Below are 21,133 nucleotides of genomic sequence, written 5' to 3'. Positions count from 1 at the left end.
AAATACCAATAAAAATTAAAAACCGTCAAAAAAATAGTACCATGATTTTGGGTGAAAATGATCACTTTTCGCAGTTTTTGGTGAATAATTTTTGAATGCTTATCGATATGCTTATTGAATGCAAGTACGACCTTGGTTTTCATCAGTCAAAGTGGTTGAAAGTTCTACTGCAAATCATTTTATTACAAAAATATCATTCGAAATAAAAAATCAAAAAATCAGTGAAATGTTGTCGTAAGTGCTGAAAATATTTTTTCCACCTAAACTAACCACCCCGGAATGCGAAAAGCTATGAAAAACATTTACAAGTTTACTAAATTTTTAAATATTTAAGTTTGAAGTTTTATAAATCTTAAGAAAACGCCTGAAAGTATGCAATGTTCATACTAAATATGTTATAACTTTCAGAAAAGCACAATTTATGCATAAATTTCAGTATTTATAGAACTTTTGATGATGAAATCGGGTTTAGCGTATACTTGGCAGCTAGAAACAAGAATTCGAATATTCATTACATGTGCGATACAGCTACGGTAACAAAAGTTTGAATATGTCTCTAAAGTTCGCCTAACACGCAATTTCAGAAAATATTGAATTTTAAACAGAAATATGTGTCTAATTGGTTTTAAAACATGTAAAATCATCATTCAATAACTCTAAATGATGGGCATTTTTTACAAATTGTTTTAAGTATAAAGCGTTATTTTTAACAAATAAAAATGGCCCTCACGTCGATCAATTTCACCCGAAATCACGGTACATTTTTTTTTTAATTTCTATTGAAATCTAAGACTTTTAGTGTCTGCTTTACCCTTAAATACGGCGATACAGAAAAATCTGTATTTATACAGATTTTTGATGAAAATAATCTGGCATCTTTGCCGGTAATAATTAATTTCAGGTGTCTGAACCGTAGTCCTACGTATTTTTTTTTTCATTTACATTTACATAGGTAAATTGTTCGAGTTAAAGACCTAAAAGATGTTTGCAATCAATTTGTAGTTATAACAGTTATGTCACCCATAGCAGTGTAGTGTTAAAACATAAATCACTCCCAGCTATGGGATCTTCCATCGAAAAAGCATACCTCAGATAGAGATGCTTCAAGCATTCACCTCAAAGTCACACACAAATCGACAACCAATTTCCTCCCTTTCGACGTCAATTACTGTTCCCTTCAATCAACGAGCAGTCCACACCCAATTGCCCCCCGTAGTACTTGAACTCATCCTCTGACAATCACACACCGCCCATCCCTAGCGGAAAGTGTGATCATGAAAATCCCATTTCCCCAGTTGTGGTTGTGCTTCAATTTCCGAACTCTGATTCCGCTGAAGACGCGACTTCGTCGCGCAGGAAGTTCACCAAAAACCAAGTGGAAACCACACCAAATTAGCCTAGGAGGCCATTACGTAAGTCACCGTACACAGTCAGTTACAATTTTTGCGACGACCAGACTAGAGGGCCCATTATTACGTCTCCGTTTACTTCTACCGCACCGGTGCGGTGGTGGTGACTTCACGTGGTTCACATGTCTGCCGTCAGGCCGAGAGGTCTGTGTCAGCTTAGTACCAGTACCCCGGGTCCTATGTAGCTGATGGAGTCGTTGCTCTGATTTTCGACCCTGGCGAAAGGGAAATTTTTGCACGGAGTCGAAGCAGAATAAGAAAAAAGACTTTCCCTTTTGTTTTCCCCATCGCACATCGCACTCTCAAATTGGTCGGTGTTTTACCGGCAAAGTCGCTGGTTGTTGTAGTCGTCCGGCATGTGACGTTGGTACAGCACCGGGTGCTCCAGCAACATACATGAAGTAACTACAATTGGTTGTACATTACCTGGCGTAGTGGTGGAGGTCTTGGCCTGTCGTCGAGTCTGTCTGAGAGAGAAATAATCCGTCATCTACTTCCGCTTTTCTTGAGTCGTGTTATCTATGCGCTGCTGGCTGTATTTCTAGAGCACCCAGGCTATGCGGGCGCTATCACGAGGGCAATAAAATGTCGATGTTTCCTGGAGGGTATTTTACTGGTCGGCACCACCGGTTTAAGAATGGACTAACAGATGTGGATGTTATGCAACTTAACATTAAATAGGACAATCATCGGATGTATGTATTAGTTATTTTTTGTATTACAAAAACAACAACAACAGTTTCTTCAAGCAACTTTTCAAACTGTTTTAAAATTAAAAATGAAAAATAAAGAATAATTAAGTAGAAGTATTTGACCATCTTGGGCTACTTGACAAATTTTATGGCAACAACTCTGCTAAATGGAGGGGAAGGTATTTGGAAAAGTGTAACAATATTTTCACGCATTCATGTGCTAAAAAGAATCGGGTTCATACCATAACAATTACTCTTGCAACTCCTGTTAGAGCTCAAACAAAAAGCTTATTTTATGATATTCTTTAGCATGGACTTTTTTTGTCACAAGGATGCCATATATACAGATTTATCCTACAGATTTATTTATTTTTTTTTGATACAGATTTTTTCACTGGATTTTGTATAGGATACAGATTTTTTTTGGAAACTAATATATATATTTTTTTAAATCATCGAGCATCTCTTGTCACCGTCCCTACCAACCTTTAGGCAATGCATAAGGAAGTAAATTTTGTCAACTTCTTTTTTGTTCATGATCTGAAGAAATTGAGAATTTTCTTCTCAAGATTTTTTAAGGGTCGTGAGTTCAAATCTCACCTGAGCTATGGATTTTTCCCAATTCAACAAATAATTTACCCATCTGTACATATGTACGTTGAGTTATTTGAAATTCACAAGATTTTTTTGTTTATTTTTTTTTCTTTTTTCTTCCCTACTCCACATTTCTTGGATATCTCTTTTAAAAGTCCAAAGCTTCTCTATCTAAATTCTTCTAGGTATTTTTTTTTTTCAAGCTTCACACAATCCTAAGGCTATCCATTGTAAAGAATCTATTGCCAATTTCTCCAGAATTCTGGTAGTATAATCAGGAATTCATTGACCAACTCCTTCAGGTTGTTTTATTTTTCAATTTTACAACATTTTTTTTTTGAAATCCTTCTTTAAAGTATCATTTCTCTACCTAAGGAGTGCTTCCAGCAATTCCAGCAATTTCTGAAAAAAAACATAGTGTAAACGTCACACTTATTTCTTGAAAGTGAACCACTTAAAAAGCCTTACTGTAGGAACCCCCTTCGGAATGTCTTAGAATATTACCCAACTGACTCATTCGGCAATGCTTCTCTCTAAAATCTTTGGTGTTCTTCGACTTTATCCTGAGAACTCCACAGGATCGAAACCCGACAGTTTCGTCGCATGAAATTCCGGTTTTTTCCTGGGTCTTTCTGAATTTTCTCGATGATTTCGTTTGGACATTCTACAATTATTCATTAATGATTTTCTCATGTTATGACTCTAGCATCTCATTTTCTTGAATTTTGGGAAACTTTTTAAGCTATGTTTATAAAAGCTTCACTGAAATTTTCCAAAACTAATCCTTCCGTAACCAGTGCTGTCATTGTAAAATCAGATCTGGTTACTCAGGGTTCCCATATTTCAACGCCTTCTATGCTGGTGTTCTCCAAGGAGATGAATTCACTATGGCGCCTAACTACGATTGTTTTCGGGAAACCCCTCTATGCATTATTATTAAACCTCTAGAACTTCTTATCCTCAACACTTTAGGAGTTTCTCAAAAGTTTTTTTCTTCGCAAGTTCTCTAAAGCATTTCCGCCGGACCTATTATTGGTTCCGCAGGATTTTCATCTAAAATTTCTTCAGGACTAGTTTAGGAATTTTTGTGAACATATCCCTTAAAAATGTACATGAAGTGTTTCTGAGAATTCCTCCAGGAGTTCTACCAAGGATTCCTCTGAAATTTTTGAGGGATTTCTTAAAGACTTCCATTAGAATCTTTTCTTTAAGAGAAGAAATCCCTCAGAAACAATTTATTGATTTCTCCAGCAATCTCTCAAGAAGTTTCTCAAGCATTTTTCCTTGGAATTACTTGCGGAGCTCCTTCATAAATCTCTCATGATTTTTTTTTTTCTGAGAATTAAAATGATATCTTACGGCATTCGTCGAGGCATTATCCTAAGAATTCACCCAGGATTTGCTGAGGAGAAAACTTCGGAAATTGCTTTAGGATTTTTAGTTCAGGAATTTCTCTAAAAACTTCAAGAGTTTCTAGTGGGTGTTTCAAAAGTTATCTCCAGGAGCTTTTAAGGGATTTCTTGAGACATTATTACAGGGATTTCTTAGGAATTCCTTGAAGACTTCTTCAGAAATTTTCGTGCAATTTTTGGGAGAGCTTCTAAAATATCTCAAGAGAAAAATCTGAATATTCCTGATGGAACCACAAGAGTATTTTCTAAAAACTCCTGGTAGGAATTTCCGCAGAAATCACTGAAGGAATTTTTCAAAGAACTTTTGAATAAACCCTTGCGGAAATTCCTGAAACAATTCTTAAAATTATGTAGAAGTTTCTAGAGATAAAATATATATTCTCAAAAGAACTTCAGAAGAAATCTTAGCATCAATTACTGAAAGGCGCCCTGGAGTATTTTCTGAAGACATCTTAGGAAGCACCTTTGAATGAATATCTGAGGGAATATCTGAAGAAATTCTTAAAGCAAGCCCAGGAGGATTTTTTAAGAACTTGCTAGAGAAATATCTGGAAAAACTTCTCGGGAACCCTTGGTGGAATTTCTAGGAAAACATATTGAACAATACATTGGAAAATTTCTGAGAAAATTATTTAATAAAATTCCTGGAGGATTTTCTGAAATTATTCTTGAAGAAATCTGTGAACTAATTTCTAAAAAAAAGTCCTCAATACCTGGAGAAACGCATAGATAAACGTCTGTGAGTAACTTGGAGTAACCTCGATGACACCACTGTCCGTAACTATAAAAAATACTTCAACAATTCCTTATAGAATTCGAACGAAAAGTTTCTTTTCCCCAATTCACCAAGCAACTGCTGCAAATTCTTTCAAAATTTCATCCAGCACGGTTTTTAGTTCAATTCCTCTTCGCGATCTTTAGGCAATCCATTCAGAAGAATATCTTTGAAACTTTGCCAAGAATCTGACGGAATATTCAAGAATTGCTTCTTCAGATTTTTTTGATAACAACTCTACGATTTCTGTTAAGATGTCATTGAAATCATTCCGAAAAACACATGTACCATGATTATTTTGCAAAAACTTGTCCGAAAATTCAAAATAAGATATAATTCAGAATAAAGCACCTATTTTTTTCAAATTATTATTTGTACCAAAGAAGTTACTTTGAGCTTATCGGAGAAATTGAAGAAGCGTTTAAACTACCTGATCAAGTAAAAGTTCACCAAGTTAATCTTTTTTTTTTATTTTTTTTTTGTCAATATATTTTTTTTTTAATTTTGTAATTTACGAGTGCATTTCTGGACACATTTTCAAAGGATCTTTGATCGAAAGCTTCTGGAATAATTCCAAAAATTCCGAAGATTGTTACAGAAGTTCCTATCGGCAGACTAAGTATATTTCCAAAAATTTTCTGGAACAATTGCTGAGAGTTCTGCTGGGAATTATTTCAACTGTTCTATCCGGAATGTTGCTTCTGAGTTCCATTCCACAATTTCTCGGTGATGTTCAACGGCATTTCTAATAAAAAAAAATTCTAGAAAATTCTTCCCTTTTTTCTATTCTTGTTTTCTGAATTTATCGAAATTCCTCGGGATTTTTTAATGATTTTTAGATGTTTCTTCCTGGAATTCTTGCATGATTTTCTAGAATGGTTCTTTAGAGATTTCCCAATAGAAATCTTCTAGAATTTTCAAATTGTCTGCATTTGTTTCCTTCAAAGTCGTTTCAAAGTGTTTTAATTACCCCGGATTATTTTAAATTTTTTTATTTTTTTTTTTTTTGCAGTATTTTCAAGAAAACAAAGGTTCTTCTGGAATTGAACTTCCGAGGTGTCTCATACAATTGTCAAAATGGCCATTCTTGGAACTCTTGGTCGAATTTATGACAAAATCTCCGCCTAAATTTCAGCGAAAGTATAGTAGTAGTTAGAAAAACTTCGAAACATTCTAGAAAAGTTTCGTTTAGATAATATTTCATCAACATTCCTTAGAAAATTGCATCGAGGACTTCAATCGAATTCTAAAACTTTCCTATCTAATGTTTTTCTTGAGGTTCTCTCGCAATTCCTCTAATGTTCTTTCATGTATTTGTCAAGAGCATTTCAAAACATTTTATTTCAAACATTTCTAGGTTGAAAATTAATTGTTTTTTTTTTAAATTGCTCTCCAGTGGTTATTTTTCAGGTTTTTCAGAAAATTCATACCACCTAGAAGTTTCATGTGGAAATTTCTTTCAAAATCGTTTCAATATTTCTGCTTCGATGACTTTCGCCAGTTGAATTTTGCTGAATTTTCCTCAAGGTATTCTCAAAGGTTTTAATTTCGGAAATTGGCGCAAGATAATTTAATAAAATCTCAGGATTATATTGTAGAGATTTCTTTAGGAACACCTCTGCAATTATTCCCAACAACATTCCGCTCTGAAAACTGCTCTTAAATTTCCACTTGGTTTGTCTCTGGCAACATCTTCCACATTGCAATCATCATTCCTCCAACAGTAATTATTCCTGATAAAGTTCATACCGGTAGCAATCCTAAAGAAATTCGAAAACAAAATCCTGGAAAAAAATCGAAAGTGTTTGGAGCTCTTTACATTTTTTGAAAAATCAATCCCAGGTATTCGACGGAATAAATGAATTTGGTCAATTGATACCGTGATTAATTCCTGGGTGGATTCCCGGAAATATATCCGATCTCGGAGGAAGCTTGAAACTATTTCAAAACAAAAACATGCAGGAACTATTGAAAATCTAAATCATTTACGCAGAAAATTACATGTGGACCAGAAACACGAACCTGATTTTCTGAGAGAATTATTCTGAGAGTTCTTCCAATACTTTTTCGAGGAGTTCCAGGATTTTTTCCGAGATTTTCAGAAAACCTATTATCCCCAAACAATTGTTAAAGCAGATAGTCCTAAAGTGGCCGTGGAAGTGTGCTGGTTTAATTTTCAAAGGCGTATGAGTTTTTCAAAGAGTTGCCATAATTGATTCCTGAAAAAATCCAGAAAAAAAATAAAAATAATAAATAAGGTTTCTGAAGATTTTTTAGTATACCCTGTCGAGTTCTTCCAAAGCAAAACAAAAATATGGAGTACTAAAACATTGGTACTGTAGTAATTCTGTTAAAGTTGGTAGATATTTTTTAAATTATTTTTATTTATTTTAAATGGTTCTTTTTTTTGTTGTGTTTGATGTTTTTTTTTCCTTAATGAAACTTATATAAGCAATGATTTATAACTTCCTCGAAATGTTTAGAACCATCTCAATACTCTTTATTCGAACAGTAATCAACAAACCTTTTCAGTCGTTCTAGCTTCCAATCATGTTTACTCAGTGATTCAGATAATCTTTCATTTTCAAGCAAAAAATTTTTTTTTTAATTTTTTTATATTTATTTATTTTTTTTATTTACTGAACTTGATGGTGATCTAAACTCGTGTTTTATTTACAATCGAACATATATCTAATAAAAATATTCTCTTCTATTGCAGGTAACTTAAACTGAACATGTCAATGAATGAAAAAGGGCCTTAAGCAAAGGAGTAAGTCAAAAATAAAAACCAACAAAATAAACAAGTTTGCTATGTAAGAGTATTTCCAACAAGTTTTAAGCTGGCTTTAGCTTTAAAACTGACAACTTTTTACTGCAGGTTGGAGAACTAAGAAGTGAGTGATTACCACCTCTCTTTTATCTGATGTTTTTCTTCTTTAATTTATTTTCCTTTTTCTTCCTGATTCTTTTTTTTTTCAATTTTTTTATCTATCTTCTCATTATTAACATAATATTTCTGCCTTTTCTGCTAGTTAGGAAACACCTCAATTTCATCTCATGTGACTCTTCCAATATTTCTTTTCCTGTTTCCCCTCTTTCTGTTTCTATTTTATATTTTTAATGTATCTTTTCGATTTAACTATATTATTTTCTTCTTCTTCTGCTTCTTCTGCATATTTTTGTTACGTCTTAACTGAAATAGAGCCTGCTTCTGGGGTCAATCGTTTATAATCACTTATAAAGTTATATACTGATAGCTCTCTTTGAAAATATCTTATTTTTTCATTCGTATATCGAATGGTCCATATCCGGAAAAAGTTAAGAGAATTTCCGTTAAAATTATCCCAGATCGTACTGCGAATCAAACGTTTACGCCCTAAGCATACCCAGTGGAATCTCCAGTTAGCCTAGTGGGCCGGAGATAGCGGGTTCGATTCCCGTTCCGGTCGGGAAAATTTTCTCGACTCCCTGGGCATAGTGTATCATTGTACTTGCCTCACAATATACAAATTCATGCAATATGGCAGGCAAAGAAAGCCCTTCAATTAATAACTGTGGAAGTGCTCTAAGAACACTAAGTTGAAGCGAGGCAGGCCAAGTCCCACTGGGGACGTAGAGCCATAAAGGAGAAGAAGAAGAAGAAGAAGAAGCATACCCAGTGTAGAGGTGAAGTACAGACGATCAGAACGTGATATTTGTTTGATTGAGGTAAGAGATGAAGGTACTATAAAAATCTGCACAATGTTCCTGGAACATCAGGACAATATCAAAATTTGTTATTTCATAATCTAATGAATAGCTCGCTGCTGTTGGTTAGATCTTACAAGATTTTAACATGATATGATGGTGATGTTGCAGGGGTAAATTTTAGATATTATATTTAGATCTTTTATCTCGTATATCTATCGAAGCAATATCATTGTTTGACCTCCATATCAAAATATGCTGTTATTGTGATCTTTTCCTTTATTCGGTGATATTGCTAGCCAGCATGTATGTATACCACACTGGCTTCGAGGGCTGCGTATGAAAGGCGAAAAGATAAACCCAAATTAACTGAAAAACACTTACACTTTTCATCGCGATAATGTTAACAACGCGGAACAACGGCCCTTTTGATCCTCCCCATATCGCCAACCACGCCACCACCAAAGACATTATCTGTGTCACCCAGGAAAACAATAACCTCAAATTACACACTTGTTCGTTCAATCTCCAGTCTCCAGCCCGCTTCCCCCGCGTTCGCAAGGTTGCATTATCGATATGTGTGTGTAACTACTATACCTACCATACAAACTAATTACAGTTTTCGCTTCCCCGGAAAAAGTCGGCTTTCACTTTCACTCTCATTTAAGCAAGGTACCTACCAATTGGCAAGATTGCGTCAAATCACACACAGCGCTCGAGCTCTCCGTCCGAACCGAACTTCATTGTGTATCATTGTAGCAGCCATCCGTCTCAGGCATGTGCCCTCTGCCACTCGAACTAAACACCTACATACCCCTACGATGATGACGATGCGACAGAGCGGGGTGCACAGGTATTCCCATTTGTATGAGACAATCCGTCCTCGTCACATGGCTGACTGACTGCCCTGGATGCAATTACCTGCCGTAACCGACCGCGACCTCGATGACGCGATTCCGACTAACCGACCAACCGGTGCAGTTCCAGCCAGCGATCACATTTTGATGACGAGTTGCGCGGTTATTGCGCGGCATAACCTATCTAAGGGGCTGTCCATAAACCACGTGGTCATTTTTTTGGGACTTCTCAACCCCCCCCCCCCCCCCGCGTGGTCATTAGTCCATACAAATTTTTTTATTCGTCCATACAAAATGGTCATTGGCCGAACCCCCCCCCCCCCCTCATGACCACGTGGTTTATGGACAGCCCCTAACATAATTCCATATACCTACCTTTTTCCAGATATGTTGCAACATAACTGCAGCCGCTGCGGCAGCCGCAGCAGCAGCAACAGTTGAATGGGTTTTTGTTTTCCGAGCTTGGATCCCCACTGTTCCTATAGTATTACCTACGTACGACGAATATTAAACGTTGTCGTTATTGTTGTGTCGCCCAAGATCAGAGTTTAAAATTTTCATTTTCAATGAGTGAAATTCAACGTGAATTTTGAAGATTCTCAACTGAGGGACCAAAATAAAATTCATTTTGGTGAATGAATTTTTTCACCTATTCATTCATTTTTCTGTCACTGACAATTTTCACTGAGAAATAAAACTAGACCGTAACTCCCGATTATACTTCAAATTACCTCAAAACTGGTGTATAGTAGTTAATTAGAATATTCATTATGCTCTCTATTTGTCCATTAAATCGGATTGTGCATCTGTTAACAGAAATTGTACATTTTACGACGTGCGAAAAAATATTCATGACAGAGAATTGAATGAAAAAAGAGAGAGCTGACAATGAATGTGGCCAAACACGAATGAAAAAATGAGAATGTCAATCTTCACTTTCAATCCTCGATTTTTTTACTCTCTGCCCAAGATAGAACTCGCGCGGGGGTAAAAGTACAATGTTTTTGGTTTGTGGTGTACGTAGGAGTTGGAGAGTTAATTCCTTGATCAAATTTATTTGACTCGAATTGATCAACCCAAAGTCAGATTCGGACAGCCAACGTTCTCATTCATCTGCTGGACCTATGATTGAACAACTTTTTACATAATAGTCACAGGTAGTTGGAATTTCCAGAACTATGACTCCTGGATCCCACCGCAATTCAAATATATGAATTGTCTGGTTCCTTACTTCACCGAAAGTTGTCCTTGTCATGCGAAGTGCCCTAACGAACCATTCATTAAGCATCCATGCAGTAGTGCTTCGTTCCATGACCCCACCCTTGTACTTGCGGCACAGGGCAATATTCAGGAAATTTTCTTCAACCTTACAAACATACTGCCACGTCACTTGAACATAGAGCATTAGTTTTGCCTTGCCAAAATATTTCACATTATACAGATTACTTTTATCAAAGTGGACCTTAATAGAATTTTTGCGAATTTCCAGAGTGGATTCTGTTTTTAAGGTAGGAGTCAGAGAGTTCGTGTCATTTTTCTTTTTTTTTTTGACACTATCTGAACAGCCGAAATCTTTGGGAATCTCTTGAATGCTGAGTTCAGTCATAATGAGGGGGCCGACTATACATTGATAATGACGAAGAATAATGTCGGAGAAGAGCCCAGAAGAAGTTCTTGTGATAAGATTACCTAATGAAATTTCATTTAAAATTTTTGAAGAACTTTTGTCGAGCATTCTGTAGAAGTGTTGTTTTACCTTCCTTTTGCATCATGTTGGGAACAGCTCGCTGGCGTAGTTTACAGTTTGGGCCAAAAATGACCCTAATGTCAAAGGAGAGTTAATGCAACATTCATAGAGCAATCTTTTGTTACTGATTTTTGATGATATTTCTGGGCAATTCTTTTCCAGTATTTTCGATCCAGTAGCATCTTTTGTATCACCTCACGAGCAATAAACGAGAAATAAACCGCTATGAGCTGTGCAAGAAATTCTTCTTTCAAAACTTTTTCAGGAGTTTCTCTTCAAAAATTCTTTATATTATTTTTAAAGTTAGTACAGATATTGCTTGAGACTGTATTATAGGGTATTATCGGCAGGTTTGTTCTCTTCGTCAAGAGGGGTTTTTGTCGGCCAAATTTCATGAAATTTGGTCATATAATTCAGTTTAGTTGGGAAGGAATTGAGGCCAAGTATGAGTTCAACAGCTTAAAAAAAACCATGATGAAGAGTACAACACTGCCGAAAATACGAAATTTCCCCTATTTAGAATTTAAAAAGATAAAAAAAACACACATTTGAACACAATATCGTATCGCAATTATCAAAAATTCTACTTAATAAAAGGCACTCAGACCACCACAGTCATACCAGCAATAATAATCTGTCCTCTAGAAACTCTTCCTACATTTTTTGTTGGAAATATCCAACTGGAAATGTTTCATTCATTCGTCCAGGATATGCTTCTGACATTTCATTTAAACTTTTTCTTAAATTTCCCTAGTTTATCCCTCACATCTAATTATTGGCCAGTAATTGTGCTAAAATCTATAGTTGAAGTAATTGGGTTGAATTGAATTGAATTTTAAATTTGAATTGAATTGAAAGATTGGGTCTATATAGGAATTTCACCAAATATTGTACCGGCTGATGTTCAATAGACGAACCTAATCTCATTCGGGCGTATTATGGCGTAACTGGATGCATTTCCTCATGTTTTGGAATTAGATTTTTTATTAAATGACGGAACCATATTTTCATAATTGGTTTTCATACACATTTAGAGGAAGGAACAAGATATCGCCTAATTTTTTTCTAGGAAAATGTTTTAAACTTTTACGATAACCATTTTTAAACAATATCTTCGGATTTTTTTTTTTTTTTGAAAATTGAAAAACATTCCTTAGGAAAAAAAATCAGGAGAAATTTGGATCCTTCCTCTAAATGTGTATTGGAAAAATAAGAAAATGCATTCAATTTCGCCTAAAGAAGATATAGCAGATAGTTATCATTTCGGTTTTTAATCAATAAGTTCCTTATCATATCAAAAATATCAAAAATCTCGAAATTGACTCTACCAGGACTTCTGCCAGAACTTCATCTCCAAAATCTAATAAAATGATTTCATTAGTTTCATAGGAAATCATTTAAAGCATACTAGGAATTTCAATGCGAGTTCTTCAAATGCTGGGAAATTTTATCTAAAACCTCTCGAGAATTCGGTTACAGACATTTCATTTTTCATCAATTAGCTATAGGATTTCAATTCCAAGATACTGCTCAACAGCTTCGTCTGAAGTTACTATACTGAAAGTTGCTTTCGAAAAAAATATTTCAATTGAACTAATTTGATTGAAATAAATTATTAAAAAAAATTGAAATAAATTATTAAATTAAATTAAATTATGGGCCCATATAGCCGAGGCGGTAAACGCACGGGTATTCAGCATGACCATGCTGAGGGTGACGGGTTCGATTCCCGGTCGGTCCAGGATCTTTTCGTAAGGGAAATTTTCTTGACTTCCTTGGGCATAGAGTATCTTCGTGCCTGCCACACGATATACGCATGCAAAATGGTCATTGGCAGAGGAAGCTCTCAGTTAATAACTGTGGAAGTGCTCATAGAACACTAAGCTGAGAAGCAGGCTTTGTCCCAGTGAGGACGTTACGCCAAGAAGAGGAGAAATTATTAAATTGTGGTTTTATAAAAAAAAAAAACTATGTTAGGAAAACCACAATAAAAAATAACAGCAATATAAAAAGTGCAACATTTTTGTTCGTGAAAAAGGTTTAAGATTGTTCAAACATTTTCACTAAAAATTCATCATTAGACTCACTAAAAGATTTTTTTGAAAATTATTATTTTATGAAACTCTAAAGAAATTCCTTCGAAGCTCCTAACAGAATGTATAAGTAAATTCTTCTCTTTCAGTGCAGAAACGATTTTTTCCCACTTTTCAGTCTATAAAGGGTATCACAAACCTGGAACACCCTGCTGTTCATCAATATCAATATGAGCCAAGGTTGAAGTTCTAAAGATTTCTTTGTAAGAAACTCTTCCTCTATGATAATTGACTCTTTGAGTTGAATGGAATTGAATTAAATTGAAGTCCCTCAAGAATTTTCTTTTTATTTTTATTTTTGAAGAAATTTTGAGTAGTATGGTCAAAATAATAATGAAATTTTTAGTGGAAACAACATATTAATTGTTGAAGAAATTTGAAGAATTCAGAACAGATACAATTTTTCTGAAGAACGTCTAGAAGTCTTAAATCAATTGCTTTAAGTGATATTTTGAAAAAAAAATGAAAAGATTCTTCTAGAAAACCTGCAATATTGAAGATTTGCAGTAGTTCCCAAGATATCTCAAAACACGTTGGCGCTGTCCATAAACTACGTAGACTCATTTTTGGCTATCTCAGACCCTCCTCTGAGACTTTTGTCCAAACAAAGTTTCGTAATTTGTATAGAGCGTAGACTTTCTTGGACATAGTGTATCATTGTACTTGCCTCACAATATACAAATTCATGCAATGGCAGGCAAAGGAAGTCCTTCAATTAGTAATCATGAAAGTGTTCAAAGAACATTAAGTTGAAGAGAGGCAGGCCAAATTCCAGTGGGAACGGTGAGCTACAAAGAAGAAGAATCTAGGAGGTTTCAAGAACGTTTTAAGAAGGTTCTATAGCATTTTCAGGCAGATTTCAGGGATTGGAACACTTTATGACGAATCGGGATCGATAGGAGATAATTTCCAGTCATTTGTGCATTCGATGCACATAGTATCAAAGATTTTTTCAAAGATGAAGGCAATTGTTAGAAAAAAAAAACTCAAGTTTTGAATGATGCTTGTTAGGTTTTGGGGATATTATTACTTAATTACTGATGATATTTTTTTGTATTTTTCAACATTTTGAAGATAAGTTCTAAAAAAATAGGTATAAATTATTGTAAACCTAAAGATGATAAAAATCACTTGAACTGAGACACCGTCATCTGAGTAATTTTATTTCAAAAAAGTTATATCTTTAGTATTCTTTTAGTACTTAACTTAGTGAGTATTTCTAGTAATAATACTTAGAGAAATTTTGAAAAAAATCGGTTGAACTTTCCAAAAAAGCAACTTGACTTCTTGTGGTTTAATTATCTAATAAACTAGATCATTTTAAAAAAAAATTATGGGCCGATTTTCATGCAAAAGTATGAAAAATATTCAAAACAAAGTTCTTAAAAATCTACCGCAGTATCAAGGATATGGTTAAAGCACAAACAACATAGCAATATGTAGTTAAATTCTCATCAAGTTCAGCGTCCTCTGAGGCTGACACCCTTTCCTTTATAATTATATGAATTTCTATTTTTGTAAACTCTATGTCCTTCCATAGTAGCAGATAAACAAACATCATTTGCGAGCAATAAATAATTGATTTTTCATTTTTTATAACTCATTTACAAGGTTAGCGAATTTGGCGTTACCGGAACATTGTAACTCGCAAAATCACAAAAAAAATCGTTCTAGAACCATATTCCCTAACATAGAACATAGCTTCTACAGTCGAACTTTCGCGCATAACTTTTCTACGATTTTCCAGAATTTTGTCCATCATTAATCTGAAGGATTTAAATGAGAACTATTGAAAGAAGTTTACAAAAAGCAATGATACATATGTAATCAGAAATTTCATTTTTCTTTCAATCTGAAGTTGTGCTCTGAAAACTTGTCAGGAAATTCCCTTCTCATGAATTGAAGAAATTTTTAGAAAAACTTCGATGTTTCACAAATAATTGCAATTTAGGATTTCCTAAAAGGTTTTTCGTGAATTTCTCTAACAAGCATTTCAAGACTTTTCAAAAGTTTTCAAAAAATTTCACCAGGAAGCCTCTCTAGGGAATATCTGGGAAACTCTTGAAATTTCTCCAAGTACTATATTAAGAATTTGCAAGGGAATGCTTCAACCACTACTGAATAGTTGAATTTCCTCGTAGAGTTTATTGATGAGTTTACTCTAAGAAATTCCAAATACTATAATAAATTAATCACTTCACTAGCATGTATCAGATTTGCTGGTATTTTTGAAACATACCGGAACCTACCTGATAAGTTCATCAATAATATATCTCAAAATTGAATGGTTCTCGAAGAGTTTCTTCGAGATGCCAGGAACTTCGATAAGAAAAGCTTTAAAAAAACCGCAATCGCTAAATGTTTTTGGCGGAATTTATTTTGAATTTCTCGAGTAAGCAAAAACTTCACGGTTCAGAATTGCTTCAAAAGTTGCATTTGGTTGTCTCCGAAAAGTTTTGCGAGAGGAATTGTACAAATTCTCCGAAGTTTTTTTTTCTCAAATATTTCATTCTTCATTGTGTTTGAACTCCTGAGAAATTGATTAATTTTTATTCTGTTGGTATTTTACATTTGAATATTCTGGACATCATTTTTTTAGAATCTCGTGTAAAGTAAATAAGATATGCTCCATATTCCTCAGGAATTTTATCACTGTTTGTTATGTTAAGGACAAACGTCTTGAAATCCCGCTTCAACAGTGCATCAGAACTTTAAACGCACAAATCTCAAGAAGCAAGTTTCAAACAACAGTGCATTTTATTATTCTGTTCTTGCTCACTTGTAATAAGCTTAAAATAAGAACATATAAATTCTATTTTAAAGACCTACATGAAAATCAAAATAATAGTAAAACCGACCTTTCTGGAGGCTCACCTATAACAAACGATAGATAAGGGTGTAAGAAACAAATCAGTGTACTACGGCAGCTTTTTAAATTGACGTAAGTGGTTTTAAGACGAGATTTTCATAATAGATCAATGTACACTGTTCTTTGAAATAAAGTATATTGTTACCTTACTGAATTTAACATAACCTGCTTTTTTGGATTTATATGGGTTGATGCATATTAGAGAAAAAAATAGTAGCGACGTATTTGTATTCTTTTTTTTTTTGACAAAGTTATTACAGCAGCGCTTCACCATACAAAAATAATTTATCTTAGAGGATAGACAAAATGGTCGAGACAAGAAAAAAATTTCTTTTCAAAAAGTGTTCAACTAACTGTAACTTTTCGAAAAGTGAATCAAATATTCTCAAATTTTCACTATCAGTTGGTAAACTAGTTATGTATCAGTGGTCAATATTTGGAAAGATCGATCTATTCTGTACAAAGTAATAAAGGTTTAAAAAAAAACAGCATTTGAGCTGGTATATCTCCGACTTCAATGAAGCGAATGCAATGAAATTTTGAGCATTTATGATTTATATAATGAGCTGTAAATAACTTTTGACTTAACTTAAAACTCTTAACACGGAAGAAAATTATAACGATTAGACTATTTCTCTAATAAAACACCAAATTATCCAATATTTTAACATCGTTACAAAATTCAAGGTTCTGATTATAGTTCATTTTAATTACCTCTAATTGACTTGATTATGAATATGTTTTAATGAAAAGTAACAACATAGCAGGCAATAAATTGAAAAAGCAATGGTATGAATATTAAAAAATAGTCCAATTTACTAAAAAATCATAAAATAAATGACATTGCTATAACTTTTTCTCTTGTTATTAATTTCAAGTTAAGTCAAACGTTTTTAGAGCTCATTATAAAAGTCATACAATGCTCAAAATTTCATTGCATTCGGTTCATTGAATTCGGAGATATAACAGCTCAAAGTTGGCTATTGGATAATTCTACCTTTCTATAGAATCTTTATAACTTCGTGCAGAATAGCCCGAATATTTTCAAATTTTGATCACTAATACACAACTAGTTGATCAACTTACAGTGAAAATTTGAGAATATTTGATGATTTTTTCGAAAAGTTACAGCTAGCTTAGCATTTTTTGAAAAGTGAAAATTTTGCCTGTCCCGATCATTTTGTTTTTCCCTTGTATGTGAATAATCCCATTCAGGGTCAGTCGGTTTTCTCGGTAGAGCCATGCAAGCGATAGTGTGGAATGCGGAATCAGATTAGCTTGAGAATTTTCGAATGGCTGACAATTTTCAGGTAAGAGTGATGGAAGTGCGAGTGAAAAATCCGGGATCAGAATCGCGCTACAATATTCGTTGGTCAGTCGGTTTTCTCGGTAGGGCGATGGAAGTGCGAGTGAAAAATCCGGATTCAGAATCGCGCTACAATAATCGTAGATCAGTCGGTTTCCACGGTAGGGCGATGAAAACGCGAGCACGAAATCCGGGATCAGTGGTCATCGTGATCAAATAAATCATAATCGTGATGAAGACCGCGACGTGTATTTCCATATAACTAGTGGATCATATCACCTAACAGAGGTGGCTCCTAGATCCACACCTTACCCTACCCTACTAACCACCATTCCTTCCCGTGACAACTGTGGGGATGCTGTGGATTCCACGGTTTCTAGTAGCAACGGTTGTCGAACTAACATTCCTTCCCTTTCCTGATGACCGTAAGGACGTGGCCAGCGCCGTTATTGACTTTAAATAGCTGAACTCTCGAATTGTGCACATTGAGAATGGTTAGCTAGTCCCAAGCTTTCACATTCATTGGCTCTCTGTGCAACTTCGATTGTTCTGGTCAATCACGGAGTAGCAACTACGATGTGTATGGTTATCTTTGCTTTGCTTTGCTTTGCTTTGTATGTGAATAATCCCATTGAAACACAATGACTTATATGCAATTCGCTGAAGATATCATGCGGCTACCGGTTCTTATGGTGAGTTTTGATGAGCCAAGAGCCTGCATGCTTGAACAAGAGATATTCTTCCTTATTTTGTCCAGGAATATGCTCTAGCTACTCCTACCGAGAATTGCACAAGTCCCATGTCCCCAAAGTTGAAGCTTTGAGACCCTTGTATCTATTTACGTCTAGTATTATGTCATAACTATAGGAAGGTCGCCCTCCAGGGCCAAACAAAAACTGACGGAAAGTCAATATCTGGAGCACACGTCATGCAGGACCTTTCCACCGCGCGAGCAGAGCTATTGCAATGAACAGGGAAGTCGGAAAGCTACGGCCCTTTTTTACAGCCTGTGGCCTTCTTTTAGCTCTGCTAGGGCGCCCACAATCGGGAAAGCCCGACCCTTCCATAGGGGGGCTCCGGTGGGTATTACGAAAGAATTCAGTTCGATCTATCACCCCGTTGTGCCGACGACGCCAAGCCGCCACCACCGTGACACCGTGATCCGTGAAGCAAGAAGAAATTTGATTTGTTGACTGCAAGAATTCCATTGTCTCGTGCCGTGCTGTAGCCATGATGTTGGGAGTTGTTGAATGGTGGCACCGAGGAGGAGGGATTAGCTCGCAGCACAATACTCCTATTCTTTCGCGGTTGTGATATATGCAGTGCGCTGGCGCGCACTGGTTCCTCCAACAATTTTCGCCGCTTCGCAGTGACGCTGCCTGAAGGGTTAGTCGTTTAGAGAAACCATTTGGCACGGATTTGAACCTAAACGATTATGATGCTTGGATGAATGTTGATCTTTGTTACGCAAAGACTTGTATTTGCTGTTGAATGGAATTTTATGGGGGTGAAAAAGGTTGTTCAGTGGTTATTCTGAGTCTCCATAAGTGCTTTGTACTCGAAAATCCGTAATTGAAAAAAGATCCTTCTTCGTTTCCGAGAAAGCAGAACTTCACTCACAAACCCAATGCACCAGTTTAAATCGAGCATCACAATCCTATATCGGTCACCACATTGCGTAACAAAAACCGAGCTTGAACTAGGTTACACAACCGTCTCACCACAGTCATCATTCCAGCGTGAAGACGATTAGCGGTAACCACATTCTTCTCGCCTTGCCCGCATAGTCTAGCCAGAGGAAAAAAAACCTATGAATACCCTCCTATGACCCCAAATAAGGCAGCTGCTGGATATAAATCCTCGCTCAATTACCTTTGACAGGTTGGTAGCTTGCTCATGTCCACACGTAGTTAAGCTACGTCGGCACAGCATTATATGCCGAAAAAAAAACTTACGCTAAAATCACAGGTGAAATGCAAACCAACAACTGGCTCGACCAGGTATAGCTGCTTGTAGGTAGCACGAAATTTCAGACCTCTCATCGCCGTCGCCTTCGCCGGCGACACCACTGCGGTACAAATATGGAGCACACAAAAACATCTTGTCGCAGAATCTTGTGGTTCATCCCGACGACGACGACGACGAAAGGAAGCACAGCAGCGTTTCGCCAGTTGGGCTAAGGTGAACAAAAAGCGAAAAGATTCAAGCTGAATTTTCCGATCGTTTCACGCTCGTGAGTTTTCACTATTAACATGGGAGAGGACGGGGTTAGATGGCCTTATATATAAAATTTTCAGTTTGAGGTAATTGTATAATATACTATTTCATAAGTCTTTCTTTTCAAAAAATTTGGCATAAATTTGAAAAAAATGTGTTTTACTAGGAAAAATATTCTGAAGATACCTTGACTCTTCCTCTACATGTGTATGAAACCCGATTTTGAAAATACTGCTCCGTTATTTAATAAAAAGAAAATGAAATTAAAAAAAATAGTAAAATACTTCTAGTTTCGCCTTGAGTCTAATAGATTCGAAGAGGTTGTTATAACCTTCATAAAACCAAAAAAATCATTTAGGTTTTATGAAGGTTCTAATCGCGTTTTCCAGAAGTTTTCCACAAGGATTTTCTGAGAGTATATGTTGATATTCCAGTAAAGTCTTTCAAAATAATTCTTAACAAACATATCCAAGACCGAATAGTTCTCAAGAGGTTTAGAGAACCGTGTTAAAACAATATTGGTTTTCTTTAATATGTTGTGATTGTTCTGAATATCTCTACAAATCTTTTTTTATTCTTAAAAATGTTATGCAGTGTGCTGGCGCGCGAAAGATTTTAATGATTTTTTTGAATGCATATTCCAGCTCATCTGAAAGATATTCCACAAAGTGTCGGCTCAATCAGTCCTAAATCAATCAATCACATACAATCAAGAATTTGGTGAGAAAATAATTCCACAGGAACCACTTGACATTCCCCAAAGATTTAAATTTCAAAAATTTCATCAAAAATAATCTAGCATCCCAAGCATAACTTTTTAGTCAAAAAGGCTAGAATAGGTTTAAGAACCATCATAAAGCCAAAATAAAAGCTATGAAGGCTTATGACGGCTCTCAAAACCTCTACAAGATGAATTGGTCATCAAAATGGTACTTGGGAAATATCACATAGAACTTCTTTAATAACTTCATGACCCAGGTTTGAAAATGTCTTGATGATTTCGTTTGGAAAACCTTTAAGAAATTCATGAAATATTCTTTATGCAGTCAAACCTCCATGACTAGATGTGGGAGAAAAACATTGTCCCATGGATACCTTCATACTGGATAATGGAATGCAAAATCTTTGAGAAGTCGATAGGAAAGACCATCATGTCGATCAGATTTATTTTTCAATCTGGGAAAAATTCCAACATGAGTCGATATCCAGTCAAGCAACATCGACTCATGGAAATTCAACTGTATTCTTAAGAGTTTTTCTCAAAAACATTTAGGAAATTTAGTATGAAATAATCCAGAGAGCTTATATGGGGCACAGGTAGAAATTATTCATGAATTCCAGCTGGAATTTCCCAACAAAATTCTTCAAAAACCGTTTAGAAGTCCCTCCGAGAATTACTTCAAGTACATGTAATGATTCCACAGGCTTTTATTATTTGTCTTTTGAATTCTTTCGTGAGTTTGACAACTTTGGGC

At 35.4% G+C, this 21,133-nt stretch overlaps 1 protein-coding gene across 2 annotated transcripts in view; it reads left to right on the top strand.

Annotated features, from left to right (window-relative positions):
• LOC109417137 (lipase 1-like) overlaps positions 1-21,133 on the top strand; it is a 533,887-nt gene that overhangs the window by 408,824 nt on the left and 103,930 nt on the right. Inside the window, exon 2 of one of the 2 annotated variants that reach the window (XR_009997536.1) lies at positions 7,602-7,737. The exons of the other annotated variant lie outside the window; for it this stretch is intronic. The gene's annotated coding sequence lies outside the window, so the exon portion shown is untranslated. Of the gene's footprint in view, positions 1-7,601; positions 7,738-21,133 lie in introns of those variants that run through there. 2 annotated transcript variants of the gene reach the window in all.

The sequence above is a fragment of the Aedes albopictus genome, chromosome 2 (assembly GCF_035046485.1).
Source record: "Aedes albopictus strain Foshan chromosome 2, AalbF5, whole genome shotgun sequence".
NCBI classification, from domain to species: domain Eukaryota; kingdom Metazoa; phylum Arthropoda; class Insecta; order Diptera; family Culicidae; genus Aedes; species Aedes albopictus.
Note: the sequence above shows the minus strand (reverse complement) of the source record. Positions and strands in the feature narration are given on the sequence as shown.